The following is a 15511-nucleotide window of genomic DNA, read 5'->3' on the forward strand; positions in this document are numbered from 1 at the left end:
GAGAAATGCATTTTTTAAGACTATAGATTGTGTTCTCACAGGTGAGACAGAACTTGTCGGACATGGCAACATGAACTTCCACAGAGGGAGAAAACATTAGAATCTTATCTAGGTTTACAACCATAAAACATAGCAGTATGTCTCCGGTATCACCTTTATGTCGATCCCATTCAGCTCTACATCTTTTCTACCGACCCTCCCCCCCCCCCCCCCCTCGTGTCTATAAATAACTTTACGCCATCTCCTTTGGATGTACTCACATTTTTTTTTAAAATCAACATTGCAAAGACTGATCTCATTGTTTTCCCTCCTTGTAAATATTCATCAAACCTTGATCTCTCTATTACTGTTAATAACACCATTATCTCTTCTGTTCCCCAGCTCTAGCTAGAAAAATAATCAATATGATGTAGCACTTACCCTTCTGTATCAAACCATTGTCCTATAGATTGTAAGCTTGCGAGCAGGGCCATATTATAAGCAGCTTTATTCCTGTCAGTGGAGAAAGATGCTTGTGCCAGCTCAAACTGAATGAGTTTTGCCTTTAATAAAATTGCCATTTTAAATATGGCCATCACAATTGCTGAATAAGTGTGAGGCACATGTAGAAACCGTTGTAATTCCTACACCATTCACCTGATTTGGATGTAAATACCCTCAAATTAAAGCTGAAAGTCTGCAGCTAAAGCACATCTTGTTAGTTTCATTTCAAATCCATTGTGGGGGTGTATAGAGCCCAAAATATGAGAATTATGTCAATGTCCCAATATTTATGTATACTGCTGGTATATTACTATTTATGCAAGCAGAAAATAGTTTCTTGAGGAGGGAATATGACACCCCAAACAGTTTGTAATGTTTGCAAAAATGCCTCCTCTATCCTCCTCTCTTCCTGCTCTAATAACGGTTCTCTTCCTGCTGTAATAAGTGCTGTAATAACTGTTCTCTCCCTGCTCTAGTGCTGCAACCTAACCCTTCTCTCTCCCTCTGTCAAATGGCACTGGATTGCTGTGGAGTCGGATATTTATGCATTTGAAACATCGCGAGAACCTGAGCTCCGAGTTCCGACGACGTCACAATGACGTTTTGCCTCGATTTCAATTCCGAATAGGTGCCTGCTCGGCTCGGTACTTGGATACCTAAAGTTCGGGCGGGTTCGGTTCTCATGAAACCAAGCCCGCCCATCTCTACTCTGGAGTATGTGAAACTAGTTTAAAAATTAAATATTAAGATTTTACCTCCAACACTTTTGTTTTTAGGTTGACATTAATAATTCTATAGCAGGTTCACATAGAATCACAATTAAAGTGCTTGTAAAATAAATACAATTATCTATGTAACCCAGTATGACACCTAAACCTGTTTTGTGAGCTTTGTGCCTCCAAGTAAAAGGTGGTCTTAGACTTGTATATGTAATCTGAATTAATGTCTAAATTTATAGTAAATATTTATATTTTTACCATGGAGTCACTCAAATAAATATATCATCTTATAGTCATTAGTGTACACTTTTGTCATGTAATATAAACTTTGTGAGGCACAATTTTAGTTTGAGACTCTGCACATCATATTTCAATACAAGCAAGGAAATTATTGACACCATTTTTGTCCCATATTAAGCATCTTGACATGATTTACATTTGTGCCAGTTTCATCCATAAGAAGTAAAGTCTTATGGACTGTAACTTATTCATATAAAACATAATGTATATCCAGAATGGCTCAAAGTGTTTTAAACATTTACTCACTTGTTTAAACATCTCATCATCTTCAATATCAATGTTTTTCATAGTACTTTAATATCTAATGCTCACTAATTTATACAGAACCTCAAGTATCTTAGATTAGTTTTTCTTTGCAGTGTTTCTTATCCCGTTCTACATCTCTCCACCAGTAACAATGCTATTTCAAGTCTTGTGCTCTGTACATCGCCCTCACTGGTGTCTCTTCCCTGGATTGCTTGGAGTGCGCCAGAAATGTACTTCTCCATAGAAGGCTGGCAGAGTCCTATACTCACGGCATCCATTTAGCAGTGAAGCACATTTGCAGGTGCCCTCACTTCACACACAAAATTACTACATGTAATAATTGCACAGTGCAGCGTTTACAATTTAAAATAAATAAATAAAAACAAACAGCAGTGTAGCCAAAGCCTGGGAATGGTTTTCACTACGGCAGAGGAATCACTATGCTCATGGTCTCCTTGTTTTGTAGTGGAAAGAATCCCAGGCTGCCTACCACTGGGGTTTGTTAAAGATTTTAGGGAATTCTAGGGAGCACTGCTCTTTTTATCACTTATTTTTAAGAAGTCCACTGCATGAGGATTGTTTTGTCTTGTTGAAAGTATACACTGAGACCCAAACTTTACCAACTTTGAGTTGGTGCAGAATTCAAGTCATTTTGCAGAGTGGCCCAGCAAGAAACGACAATGTGCCCATGCTATCCCTTTATTTCATTACAATAATCTTGCTCCATAAAATCTATTTTTTTTTTAACTCTGCTCATCCTCTAACCAAAACTGCTGTTTCTCTATAACTGTTCAATAAAACTATATACCCTGGTGGAAATTGAGGTGAAAATGGGTCCAGAGCTGAATTTATGCTGTAGAGCGGCTGTTTGTGCTTCACAAATGTCCAATTTTTGACATTTTTACTCCCCTGTAAGTTTATATGTGATTGGTTCTTAGCTTAAAATATGCATTTCTACCTTTTACAACATCTCATTTTTTTCCAATTAGATTGTAAGCTTTTGCGAACAAAGTGTTCACTCCATTTGTCTCAACTTACGTCCCAACATTGTAACCCATGTTTATTTTATTCCCCTACTATACTGGTGCTATAGAAAAAATTCTAAATGACCACAGGAAGTGCAAAACTTTTTACAGTGGTCTGTAGTAGTGACGTTGTCTGTGTGCGCCACCTACAGGACTGGGCTGAGCCTAATCTATTTTATTTATCTTTAAAGGGGAAAATTATTTGATTGCCCCCCAACCCTACTTACTCATCACTTCCCCATTCCATGTAACAAATGGTGCACAGAAGAAAAAGAGGATGAGTAGGGCAACATTGAACTTCCTTTTCAAAGGGGAATTGCAAATTCATATGTGTTGTATAGCATCTCCATGAATGTTTTATTTAATATAGTATTATATAATATAATATTATAACCTGTGCCTAAATCTCTCTAGAGAGCAATAGCAGTGCCAGTTTCCAGGTGTTATCAAATAGTCAAAATAGATCATTAGAACAATGTAATTTATATTCTAATGACATAAATATAAAAATAAATGAAATCTAACCAATATATTTTGGTTAAATGTTGCCATTGGAAGCTAAAAGACAAGATTAAGTCAGTAGATGCGTGCAAGACTTAAGACAACTCCTCACCTACTCGACCAAGTAAAATCAGACCTTACATCATGGTCTCAGCTCTATATCTCCTGGATTGGTCGTATTAATGCCGTCAAAATGAATATCCTCCCAAGACTGCTGTACTTTTTCCAGACTCTTCCCATCCGCATCCCTCTATATGTTTTTAAATTTCTGCAATTCCATGTCTCTAGATTTGTTTGGTCGGGTAGACGACCCCGAGTCTGACTCAAGGTGCTACAGAGGTCCCCGCGGGGAGGAGGCTTGGGGATTCCTGACTTCCAAAGACATTATCTTTCTGCCCAGCTCGCCCAATGTGTCTTGTGGTCTGGTCCGACAAAAGCCAGAATTTGGTCCAAAATCGAGGCTGAAGGTCTGGGATTGCTCTCTTTATCCTCTCTCCTATGGCTCCCAAGATCACGTCACTCTAAACGACTGTTGCTTCATCCAGTAGTTGCACACTCTCTATCCATCTGGGATTCGTCATCCCAGAAATTTGCCTTGTCTCCTCATCCCTCCCCGGTTATTCCGCTATTTAACTCTCCAGAATTTCCTCCAGGTCTTCATCATAGCGCATTCCTGCCGTGGTATTCGCGGGGAGTCACCTTAATCATTTATCTACATAGGCTACTTTTACCCAGTTTTCTGAAATTCAATCACATATCCATATTCCCTCAAAACACTTCTATCAGTTCTTGCAACTCCGCCACTTTCACAGTGTTGTTAAAGATAGTCTTCTATCCCGACCCCTCTCCACATTTGAAGCCCTCTGTTTACGCCAATCTTCAACCAAAGGGCTAATTTCAATGCTCTACTATGAACTTGCCCCTTCCTCTTTAACCTCTAGGGCCTCTCACGAACTGGCCTGGGAGCAGGACCTTGGTGAGGAGCTCTCGGAGGAGGAATGGTCTGACATTTACGATAATGACGCTTCTAGTTCCATCTGCGTTAGAATCAAGCAGAACGTCTACAAAGTGCTATACCGATGGTACTATGTGCCTTCGCGTCTATGCAGAATTCTCCATTACTCATCGGATCGGTGTTGGCGAGGATTCTCCCAAGAAGGCACATTCCTCCACATATGGTGGTCGTGTCCAAAATTATCAGGCTTCTGGGTTGAGATTAGAGGCCTGATTAGTGCAATTCTTCAGGTGGACATTCCCCTGGAACCCAAATTCTTTTTACTCCCTTTGGGGGCTCCCTCGGCATCCCGACACCAGAACAAACTGATTAGGCACATTGTTTCGGCAGCTACTTGCCAAATAGCGGCAGACTGGCGTATGCAATCCCCTCCCTCCATGCAGTCCATAATCAATAGTGTCTGGCAGACTCAACGGATGGAGTATATGACCAGCATTATTCGGAACACTTCAAGAGCTTTCACCAAGGTTTGGGATCCATGGCTAGCCTTCTTTAAGGCGTGCCCACCCTTTACATAACCCAGTTCTAATACCTCACCTCTTTCTTGGACTTCTCTCCTTTTATAGTGGATCTAGTCACCTCTTACCTTTCTTCCTTTTCTTCTTTTTCTCTCACTCCTTTCTTTCTCTATACCCTCTCTTTCTTTCTCTCCTCTCTCATTAAAAACTTGGGGTCATTCCCTGCTACTACATTTAAAGGCTCATTTGACCAAATGTTTCGCTGGATCTTTGCTGAGCAATGATTTGATTACTTTTTGTCTATTTCTTTCAACTGTATTCTTTTTGTCAAACGTCTCTTATTGTTATACTGACCTTGCAAAATAAAAGTAAAAAAAAAAGACAAGACAACAATAATATCAAAATACATTTATTTCATTTTTATAAATATATAACTAGAGTATCAAAGTAAAAAGTGGCCCATAAGCGACTCTTTAGACGAATGAATTATATGGCTTACTTAGCTTTATACTGCTTGTCAACACTGTCTACATCGTGTCCGGGTTCTCAAGACTTTCACAATAAAAAGCAGTTTTGTGAGGAGACCGGCGGGCCAGCTTTTAGGATATGCAAACGAACCAACTGTTTTATGTTTAGCAGACATGTAACATTGATGACAGGAATGCTTTGTGGGCAAAAGATAAATCTGAATTACAAAATAAATACATTCTTACAAAGGAGGAGCAAAAAAAAAAAAAAGACTAATCATGCTATAGAATGAAAGCATGTAAAGTATGTAACTGCGCACATATGGGATTAAACGGGAGAGAGCACTAGGTTCACACATGTTTATTGTGTTCTGCTTAGGTGGGTCTCGAGCAGCATGACAACACGCTTTCAATGATTTACTTGGATTAAGCATGGAAATTATACTGTCTGGTGTATAACTTGTCTATCATCTCTAATAACAATTAGCATGAAAAATGCAAAACTAGGAAAATAGAGGAAGTATGTTTCAAAGTAAAGGAAACACAAAGAACAATAAATCATAACTAAACTGATCCTAAATATGCAAATCAACTCCTTTAGGGAACATTAAGTGAATTAGATGAAAACTATACATTAAAGGGTAATTTACACTGCACTGATTGCTCATCACATATTTGTAAAAAGTAATGGTGTTTTCATACATACCGTATGTGATTGAAATAGCATATAGTGATTTGTTTTATTAGGACACCTGTACAGTACAGGCAGATATATATTTGAAAATGTTATGATAATGTGTGTGTTAAACGTATGTGTTTATACAATTGGCAGCCATGTGGCATGCAGTTGTGTAATAGAAACAATGTCACTAATTATCATAACTTTATCCCCCTGTTATTTGCCATAATGAACGATACATTTGTGATGCGTGCACACCGAAACCAATCTTGCGTCACAGCATTAGGAAATATTCTTTATCCAAAACCAGCTATTAGATTTAAAATGACAACAATAATTAGATTGGATTTGCAATATGTATAGGATAAAGGATCCACGAGGAGGCCACCGACAGAGTGCATTTGTTGAAAATTAAGAAATCAGGAAGTATCTCTCAGTATCCTAATCATGTTCTGCAGGAAATTACTTTGATCCCTATTACTCATAAATGTGTAACATATACCAGTGAAAGTACTGATGGCTTTGATTTCTAACACATAAAACAAAGCTGCTAATCAAAGAATAGCAGCTCCCTTTACAGGAACATTGGTTTTCAGTTTGAATGATGCCATTGTGACCACTCAGAAGTCATCAGTATCATAGTAGAATTCGGTTTAATGTAACTGTAAGTTCAGGTTACTTGTGAAGCTTCGGTGCAACTACAAAGCTTAAGAAAAAAGGATACCATTATTTCTCATGGGTCAACCTGAAATTAATTCAAGAAATTACTGTAACATTAAACAGTGTGTGTTTGTGTATATATATATATATATATATATATATATATATATATATATATATCATAGAAGCAAAGGCGGTGCAGTGCCTTATAAAAGTATTCAAATCAACACTTTTTCAGGCTCTGAATTTGAAATGAAAATTTCCAATTGAAAAAAGAGATATCAATTTAGACTCTCATTTTGGGTCTTTTGGTTATGGTTATTTGTTATGCATAAAAGTCAATAAAAAGATACTACGCAAAAAAAGTGTGAGAGGTAATAACACTATTTTCTCTTTTAATTCATCTATTTAAGAAATGAATAGGTCACCTTTGTTTTTTTGGGTAAATGTCAATGCCTTTCTCTCTGTGAGGCTCTACAGCATAGTAGACACTCCCCCTCCCCCACCAAAAAAAAAAAATTCAAAATGAAGATAAGACAACATTCCCACAAATCAGACATATAATTTTATATATGGCACAAATTGGGGGAAAGCCACTGATCATACCTCAGTGCAGTACAGAAGTGAGGATGTATGAAACAACAGCCACACTGCCTAAATCATGCTGCCCCCTTTCCTCCCTTTAAGTTTAGATGCCAGACAAGAAGGGCACTAGAGTAATTACTGTGAGGCCAATTTATGATTAAGCTACATAAGTCGGTGGCTGCAAAGGGAGATATATATGTATATATACATGTATACATGGGTCAACAATCGCCAAGGTTTTCAACAAAAAGTGGTCTTTATGAGAGGGTCGGAAAAGAGAAGCCCTGGCTGAAAAAAAAAAAAAATTACCCTTGTTCGCATTTCCAAAACGCTACCTAGAAAATACAAGACTAAGCAGAAGTGTGTATGTTCTGATGAGACTAAAGTGTGTTGAATACATTTTCAAGACACTGTATAGGTATTTATATAGTGGTTAATGGAGAAGAGGTCACTCCCATTACTTTTATCAAAGATAATACTTCACATTTTCAGTACACATTTCTACTTTGTTATGGCGTGTTATAACCAGAGGTAACCTGATGACCATAAGTTACCTAGATATATGCTTTCAATCTGGCAAGCAAAATGAATACAATGTCAAAACAAAACCATAAACTGATAGCTAATTCATTATAGATCCAAATATATGATTGTATTCTATTTGTTTTCACAAGCAAAATACTAAACATGAACATAAGCCTGTATCTCTACCAGAGGAGGGCTGGCAGACTTTAGCCCAGAGGGAAAGCACACTGCGCTGGCCCATAAGTAGCGGCCCATCCTTAAAGGGTGGTTTTTAGTACAATATATATTTATCTATATAAAAAGAGGCTATTTTAGTGTTGCTTAATCCATATATATATATATATATATATATATATATATATATATATATATATATATACCCAGGCCCAGAGCTGGATTAAGGCTCTGGGGGGCCTGTCCACTTTAGACAGGGTAACCCCCTATGATGTAGCATGGTTATCATTTTAAACAAATACACAGGCAATATTGTGTGCACTACTATTAGGTGCACACGGTTCTGCCTTCACGAGCAGTACACGGTGAAGCGGGACATATTTCCAAACTGTCCTGAGCGAAACAGTCACCCAAATTCAGGACTGTCCCACCAGATTCAGGATAGTTGGCAGACTGTCTTGCTCTCTCTAACCTGTTCTTGTCACTCATAGAATAGAATCAATATAAAACATATTCAATTTTATTGATATACATTAAAATAAAATCATCAAAAATAGTAAATAGTAGAGCAGTGAAATATTAAAAGATGTAATTGACAAATTGAACCAAAATGATTTGTGAATAACTGTTAAGACTAGCAGTCTCTGCTAGTACGCGCCGTCCTTTCTCTTAATATATTCAGTCAAAGTATATATTGATTGTATGTTCTATGTAGATACATAGATCATATAACTAGGATGTAAGAACTTAATAAGATGATGGGCTAATTATTATTGCGTTACAGTGATACTGCTCCAGTTTAGATTCTCCCTTCTCCGTAGTAAGGAAGCTATTCCCCGTAGTCTGAACGCTATTCTAAGGTCAAATGTTCCTTAAATATATTGATTACCGTCGCCTACGATATGTGGTCACGCTAGGTTATAACATTTACGTGGATTATCATATACACTCTATTAAAGGTGGCTGATTTCTATATATGAAGTACACCATAGATGTATATGTAGTCTAAACATTAGTGCATAGTAGTGCTGAGTAACTAACATAATGTGGCAGGATTTGTATAGCTCCTGCTTCTAGTGTTCCGAGCATTCAATTAGAACACATGTTGCCGTTATATCAGCTTAGGCTACATAGTATCACTGTTAATTGTGAGAGCTTGTGAATGTGCTATCAGGCATTATCCTCAGAATAGTTTTAAGGTATATAGCGTCCTTCCTATAGTCCTCCGCTTCCTATTAATCTTAGGTCTCTTATATATTTTGTATATTTGTTTTATAAGTAAGAGAAAAAGAAAAAAGAAAGGAACAGCGCGTGAATCGCCGACGCGCGTTTCACTACGCTTAGCTTTTTCAAGGCTAACCCGAACTGTCCCGGCGTTGTTTCCTTTATAGCAGAGGATCCTCCCCTTTGATGACGTATTCGCTATCTCCCTTACGGATTGTATAAGGTATCGTTGTGTTGTTATGGTAACCCTTGAGACTTATTTGTATAGCGAGTTTTTTAAGACATGATTATGGTTATAGATGATCTGTACCATTACAGATCCCTGTTAAGAGGTTCAGGGATAACAAATAAAAGGATAATAGTATCCGTATTTCTGATGGAATAGTCGTGAGATAATCTATGGTGCTGTAGTGGCATTATTGTCTCGGTAGCGCTGTTAAGAGTATTTGATCGATATTGATCCCCTTACATTCCTGTTGTTAGGTTTTCAATAAATCCTTAGACAAACAAAAATTATTAATTTTAAAACTAATAGAAAGGTGCTTAAATCAGACACAGAAAGCCACCATGTCTGGCTTGTGAATATACTACTAAACCTTATCTTGTTTGCCTACAGATGTAGCTTAAAGCACAATATTACAGTCTCTCATTTTTATCAAAAGAAAAGAGTTAGAAGTGTTATTTCTAGAATAGGTGCACTGACATTCCCTGAATAAGTTGATATCCTAATTGTTTGATGAACATCGATGTGAATAAAATCTAACTTTTATTGAATCTTATTAAAACTTTGTTTAAAATAGCGAAATATAAAAGTGAACGTGATTAATTAGTGTGAATTGTGTGTGTTAAAATCACTAGAAGCACTGCTAATAAACTTCTAAATGGCCATATTGAGCATAAATTAAATGGAGCTAGAAACCATAATGCTTAGGATAATAGTTGTAATATTATCCTCCCTTATATCGTTCATGGATATGTTTTCAGAATTGAGCAGGTAACATATAGAGTGGTTCCTCTAGTGTATTAGAAAATAATACACTAGAGGAACATTATACATTTCCCCACTATTCAGGGATCTTATTTATATTAATAAGATTATTCCTCTGTTATATCCACTGTCTAGCTCCACAATGTAATAAGTACAGATAGCTCTCCTGTTCTAGCTGCTCTAGTCATGCATAAGTGGGAGGTAAATTACTATCACCTATAATAACATTGTTTCAATAGCTGTAATTAAAAAGCCATGTCTAGATCATGCTATTGTGTTAAACTGATTGTAATATGTAATCAGCAGACCACCCAAATTCACTAAAGGTGCCATTAATAAACTAATAAATAACCATATTAAACATGAGCTGAGTAGAGCTAGGAAATATAATACATTGGATAATGGGTCTAATAGAATTGTCCTCTCTTTTATCGTTCGTGGGTATATTCACAGAGTGAGAAAAATGACATATATATTGGTTCGTCTGAAATATTAATAGACAATATAGTAGAATCTGTCCTACATCTCCCCACTGTTCCAGAGTCTTACTGTTGCTATTGATAAAGTTATTTATTTGTTGAACCCACTAACTAGCTTCACAATGTTATAGGATATCGATAGCTCTCCTATTCTGGCTGATCTCGTCATCCATAGGTAGGACATAAACCACTATCTGCCTATAATGTTTTCATAGTAGTTATGGTTTAAAAAGCTATGTCTAGATCATGCTGTTATATTAGCCTGAGTATAGCGTGCAACCAGCGAACCGCCGACGCTTGTTTTGCTATGCTTTTTCAAGAACCTTGAAAGTCCTTGAAAAAGCATAGCAAAATGTGTGTCAGCGATCCGCCGACGCCCCACTGGCTGCTGCTGCTGTAGCAGCCCCAATGCGAAAAGAATGTGTGCCGTATAATGACCAAGTAAACCCAAGTAAACTAGGGAGCGTTATGGAATGAAAGTGGAATTTTGTAAGTGATGACCCATCCCTGTGTACCAGCCAAAAATCGGCCTGCTCGGGACGTAACACTGCTAATTTACGAACAAGAGAAACCAGACAAAGGTTCTGATCTTTTTGAATGTAAAGGGAGAACCAATGGCCTTTCCCAACTGGTCTGTTTTAGAATGTGCGATTTTGCATTGAATGCGGTGGGGATCTACAATAACAATTTTTTCTAAGATAGCAGACGCTTAAGTTCATTTAGATGGAGCCACTAATTCACTAACTCTAAGGGCCCCATGAAAAGCCATGGAGAAAGCCCTACTAAAGAGCGTAACTTCATAGCTATCTGTAACAACATGGGGCAGTGTTGAAATGATGAAAGCCAATAAACGATGATCTATAGGTCTCCTGTTGTCCGGTGTGCTGGGGCGCAATTTAGCCAAACCCTTCAAGGCTTTGGAAATGAGAAAAGATTTAGTGGAGTCAGGAAAGACCTGCATTCTGGACATGAAGGATATACCCGCCAAGATGGAACCCATGGTTGCTTTACTAACACCATCTTGATAACATTCCCACATGAAATCTGTCAAACTGTAAGGACTCCCAGGGACGCTGGAATTACGAGATGTCTGAAAATTGAATCAAAGTTGCCATCCCAAATAATAGGACTTCCTGGTGGATGGGGCCAGGGAAGTTTCCACCAGAACCATTATTCCGGTTCGACCATCTGTTAAAAATAAGATGGACATTTTAAGCCATTGACCTCGGCATTTGGGGCTAGAAGTCTAAAGTGTTTCCAATCAAAACGGGAAATGGCATCCACAATGCAGTTATCTACTCCGGAAACATGTCTAGTGCGAAAATTTATGTCGTACTCCAGGCAACGGAGAACCAGAACACAAAGCAAATTAACCGCTGGTCTGGAAGACACACTCTGACTGTTTACTGCCTGGACTACGCCCAAATTGTTGCACCAGAACGAATCACTGCATCCACGGAGGTTAGGGGCCCATAATTCCATTGAAACTATAATGGAAAAGTTCTAATACCAGAAGGTTCCAGACTAACCCGTTAATTCACCATACCTGGGACCAAGGGGAGGAACACCATTTTATTTGGATAAAAGCACCGAAACCTTTCGCTCCTGCAGCATCAGTATATAAGTCAAGTGCTGTAGAGGATATTTGCGGGAAAGGCCAAATTCTAACACCGTTGAAATTATCTAAGAAAATAACCCCAATTTTTAAATCCACTCTGATCTCCTCATCCAATGGAACTAAGGCATGATGGCTGCTCCAACCTGCTGTAACGAATTGTAATTTCCTACAAAATATTCTACCCATAGGGATAACTCTACAGGTGAAATTAAAGGACTCCAACAGCGCTTGTATCTGACGTAGAGTGCTAGATGGCATGGACAGAGTGTTCGATATAAGGCTCTTAAATTTTAAAAAACAATTCAGCCCTTCGACCATGTTAATTTCGATCCCCAGGAAAGATAAACAAGTTGTGGGCCCTTCTGTTTTGTCCTGGGCTACTGGCACCCCAATCAATGAAAAGAGAGTCTGGGCGGAGTACAATGTGTCTGCGCATCTATTCGAATCAGATGGACCCACAAACAAAAAATCATCGAGACAGTGTGCTATCCCGTAATCACTTGTCCCTGCTTGAATAGACAATGAAGAAAATAGCTGAAGACGCAGGTTAGAGAGCACCCCATGGGAAGACACCGATCTATGTAATAGCTGTCCTTAATTCTAAAGCCCATGAACTTGAATGAATCTGGGTGGAGTGGCAGCAAGCGGAAAGCTGATTTTATGTCCAACTTGGCCATAAGTCCCTAATCAGCGACAAAGCATCTTTGAATGATTGGTAAACCATGGTAATGATGTCCTGATCTATGGCATTGTTGACCGAACTGCCTGACGGGTGAGATAAATGCTGTATCAAACAAAATTTACCTGGGGTTTTCTTTGGTACTATGCCTACGGGTGAAATGACTAATTCCGAAATAGGGGGCAAAGTGAAAGGACCTATCATGCTACCCAGTCTGACCTCTCCGAGAATTTTTTTGTCTAATATATCTGGGAAATAATAAGCTGACTAAAGGTTCTTAGTAGCTCTGGCGATTACCGCGGAGCTGATGGGCAAACAGAAACCGGACCAAAAATCTTCTCGAAGAAAGGTGGCCTGCGAAGCATGAGGGTAAAGACAATTTTCTAGAACTGGGAGGTTAATGGGTGAGTGGGCTTTAAGCCTTGTCTCTGTTATTGCTGCCGCGGCCCGCAGAAGCCGGGGGGCACACTTCGGACACTCTTTAGCTGGGTGTGGTCCGCGGCAATTGGAGCATGTATGCCGGTATTTACAGGAATCCACCCCACCCACAGAACAAGTTGTTAAAGGCAAAACATTTGTTCTTCGGGAATTGGGGAGCACCATATCGCCCCAGTTCTTGAAACCTAGCAGTGTTTCCCCCTTGACCTAAATTGAGACTAGCCCAGTAAAGCTTCATCCAAATCTCCACGTCCTTGAAACCCAGAGGTATGTCAATCCGACCGCTAACCTTCTCCCTAAATTTCTCATCATAGCGACACCAGGTCTCTGACCAGTCACATACGTACATCTCATTTATAAGCTGTAAGTACTTCCACACGTCTATAGAAGATTCTGGCCTCGTCTCGAAATAACCAGCGGAGAAGACGCAGGATCCGCAATCCAATTGGGAAAGTTTTTATAAGCATCCTCCCCGATGCCACCCCTCACCCGTGCTGAATCTAAGTCCTTCTTAGCTGACCCCGTGAGTTTGAAAAAAGCGTTATTAATCTTATCTCTTACACTGTTTCTGATCCTATACAAGAGGGCTGTATTCTTGCAGTGAACCATAGGACCCCTGAGGATGTTATGTTGAATATGGCAGGGCGCTGAGAATTGAGGGTTTTTACTACCAAAGTGTGTGTTTAAAATCTCGATAAGCTTACGGGGGCTTTGTTCCGAAGAGTAGGAGGAGTCATCACTGGTGGCTTGTCACAAGGCTCACCAGAAACGCCCAATGTAGGTTGGACGTCTGCCATCGTCTCTTCAGATGCTGCTGATGACCTGTCAGGCTCCGGATACGGCGCCACCCATTGCTGAAGGCTTCCCTCCTTCTGGGGCACTGGAGCTCCAGGGCGGGTTCTGGGCAGAGGGCAAAGGTACTGTTGTATCCGGATGAAGAGGCAAAAACCCTGCGGGAGTAGGTCTACTACTAGCGATAGATTTGTTGTTCCCTGTAGGGCCACACCCTAACAGAACTGCGCTGCCAGGGAGCGAAACTGCTGGTAAGCATACCGATTCACAAGAGTAAGATGGGAAAGAAAGGGGGAATGTAGGGTTAGGAAGAGGGACTTTTATGAGACCTGGTGGCAGGTGCGGGAGGCCGCGTGCTGCGAGGTGACCGTCTAAATGGAAAGAATTCACAGAAGATGAGAGGATAGATCCCACCAGGGATGTATGAGGAAGGATATCAGTAGCCACCGCTGCTGGTCGAGGCAAGCTGAAACCAACTATAGAAAGAAGATTCCAGATAACCGCCTGACCTAGGGGTGGGCCTGGGAAAGGGCGTGGGAGACAAGGATGCAGCCTGTGTCTGAATTAGGGCATCTTGGGAAAAGAGTAGCGGAGAAAACTCTGGAGGAGCGGCACAACGACGACGGGGTGGAGGAAGAGTGAACGCGGCTGCACAGCCTGGCGCACAAAAGGTAGGGCAGGTGTCCCAGACGCTTGGTCTGTCAACTACAGCGTGTGGAAACTGGTAGCAAAGATGGGCCGCTGGAGCATTGGCGCCCCCACTGCTGACACCCACAGAAAAAACGTTGCTGCGCTCATGCTGGGAGAAGGGAGGGGCATCCCAAATAATGGGGCCTAAATCCCTCTAGGGGGGATATTGTACCGCTATCACTGGTTGCCGTGTGAGGAGCAGTTATGGCCACCGAATCTGCCTGTGATTCCCAACTCCTAAACAGGGGGAGGATGCTGGCCTGAGAGAGACTGGAAGATGTAGGAGAGAGGGGGTGGGGGATGATGATGCTGCTGCTGCAGGGAGATAGGAACTAGGAGGAGAAGAGAGGGCGATACTGCCTGGGACGCGGTCCCCGGACCCAGGCAAACCAACAGGGAGGACAGAAGGAAGCTGGAGAAGGAAGTCGGGGCACGTGACCTGCGCCCGCGAGATGATCTGCCTGCGGAAGCCAGACCACGGCCAGGAGAGTGCCTGTTGCGGGCCCTGCTTCTGGACCGCTCCACTGACGAACCAGGAATCTGCGGGGGAATAGGAGGAGGAATGGGCGCAGAGGAAACTGCAGGCGCACGGGCAAGGTCCTGACTCAGGTCAGGCATGACATGTTAAGGTAAGCCGGCCTGACGAGGGACTGGGACAGGATGAGAGAGCAAGGGGGCGGGATAAAGGAGATGGGGAGAGCGGCAAAGAGGGGGAGCAGCACGGGACGAAAGGAAGAGTAAAAACAGAAAGAAGGAAAAATAGGAA

At 40.5% G+C, this 15511-nt stretch overlaps 1 protein-coding gene across 1 annotated transcript in view; it reads left to right on the plus strand.

Moving 5' to 3' along the window:
• The window catches only part of FAM227B (family with sequence similarity 227 member B), a 408110-nt gene that overhangs the window by 383826 nt on the left and 8773 nt on the right, over nt 1-15511 (plus strand). The gene's annotated exons all lie outside the window — the stretch shown is intronic.

This window comes from Mixophyes fleayi, chromosome 4 (genome assembly GCF_038048845.1).
Source record: "Mixophyes fleayi isolate aMixFle1 chromosome 4, aMixFle1.hap1, whole genome shotgun sequence".
Classification (NCBI taxonomy): domain Eukaryota; kingdom Metazoa; phylum Chordata; class Amphibia; order Anura; family Limnodynastidae; genus Mixophyes; species Mixophyes fleayi.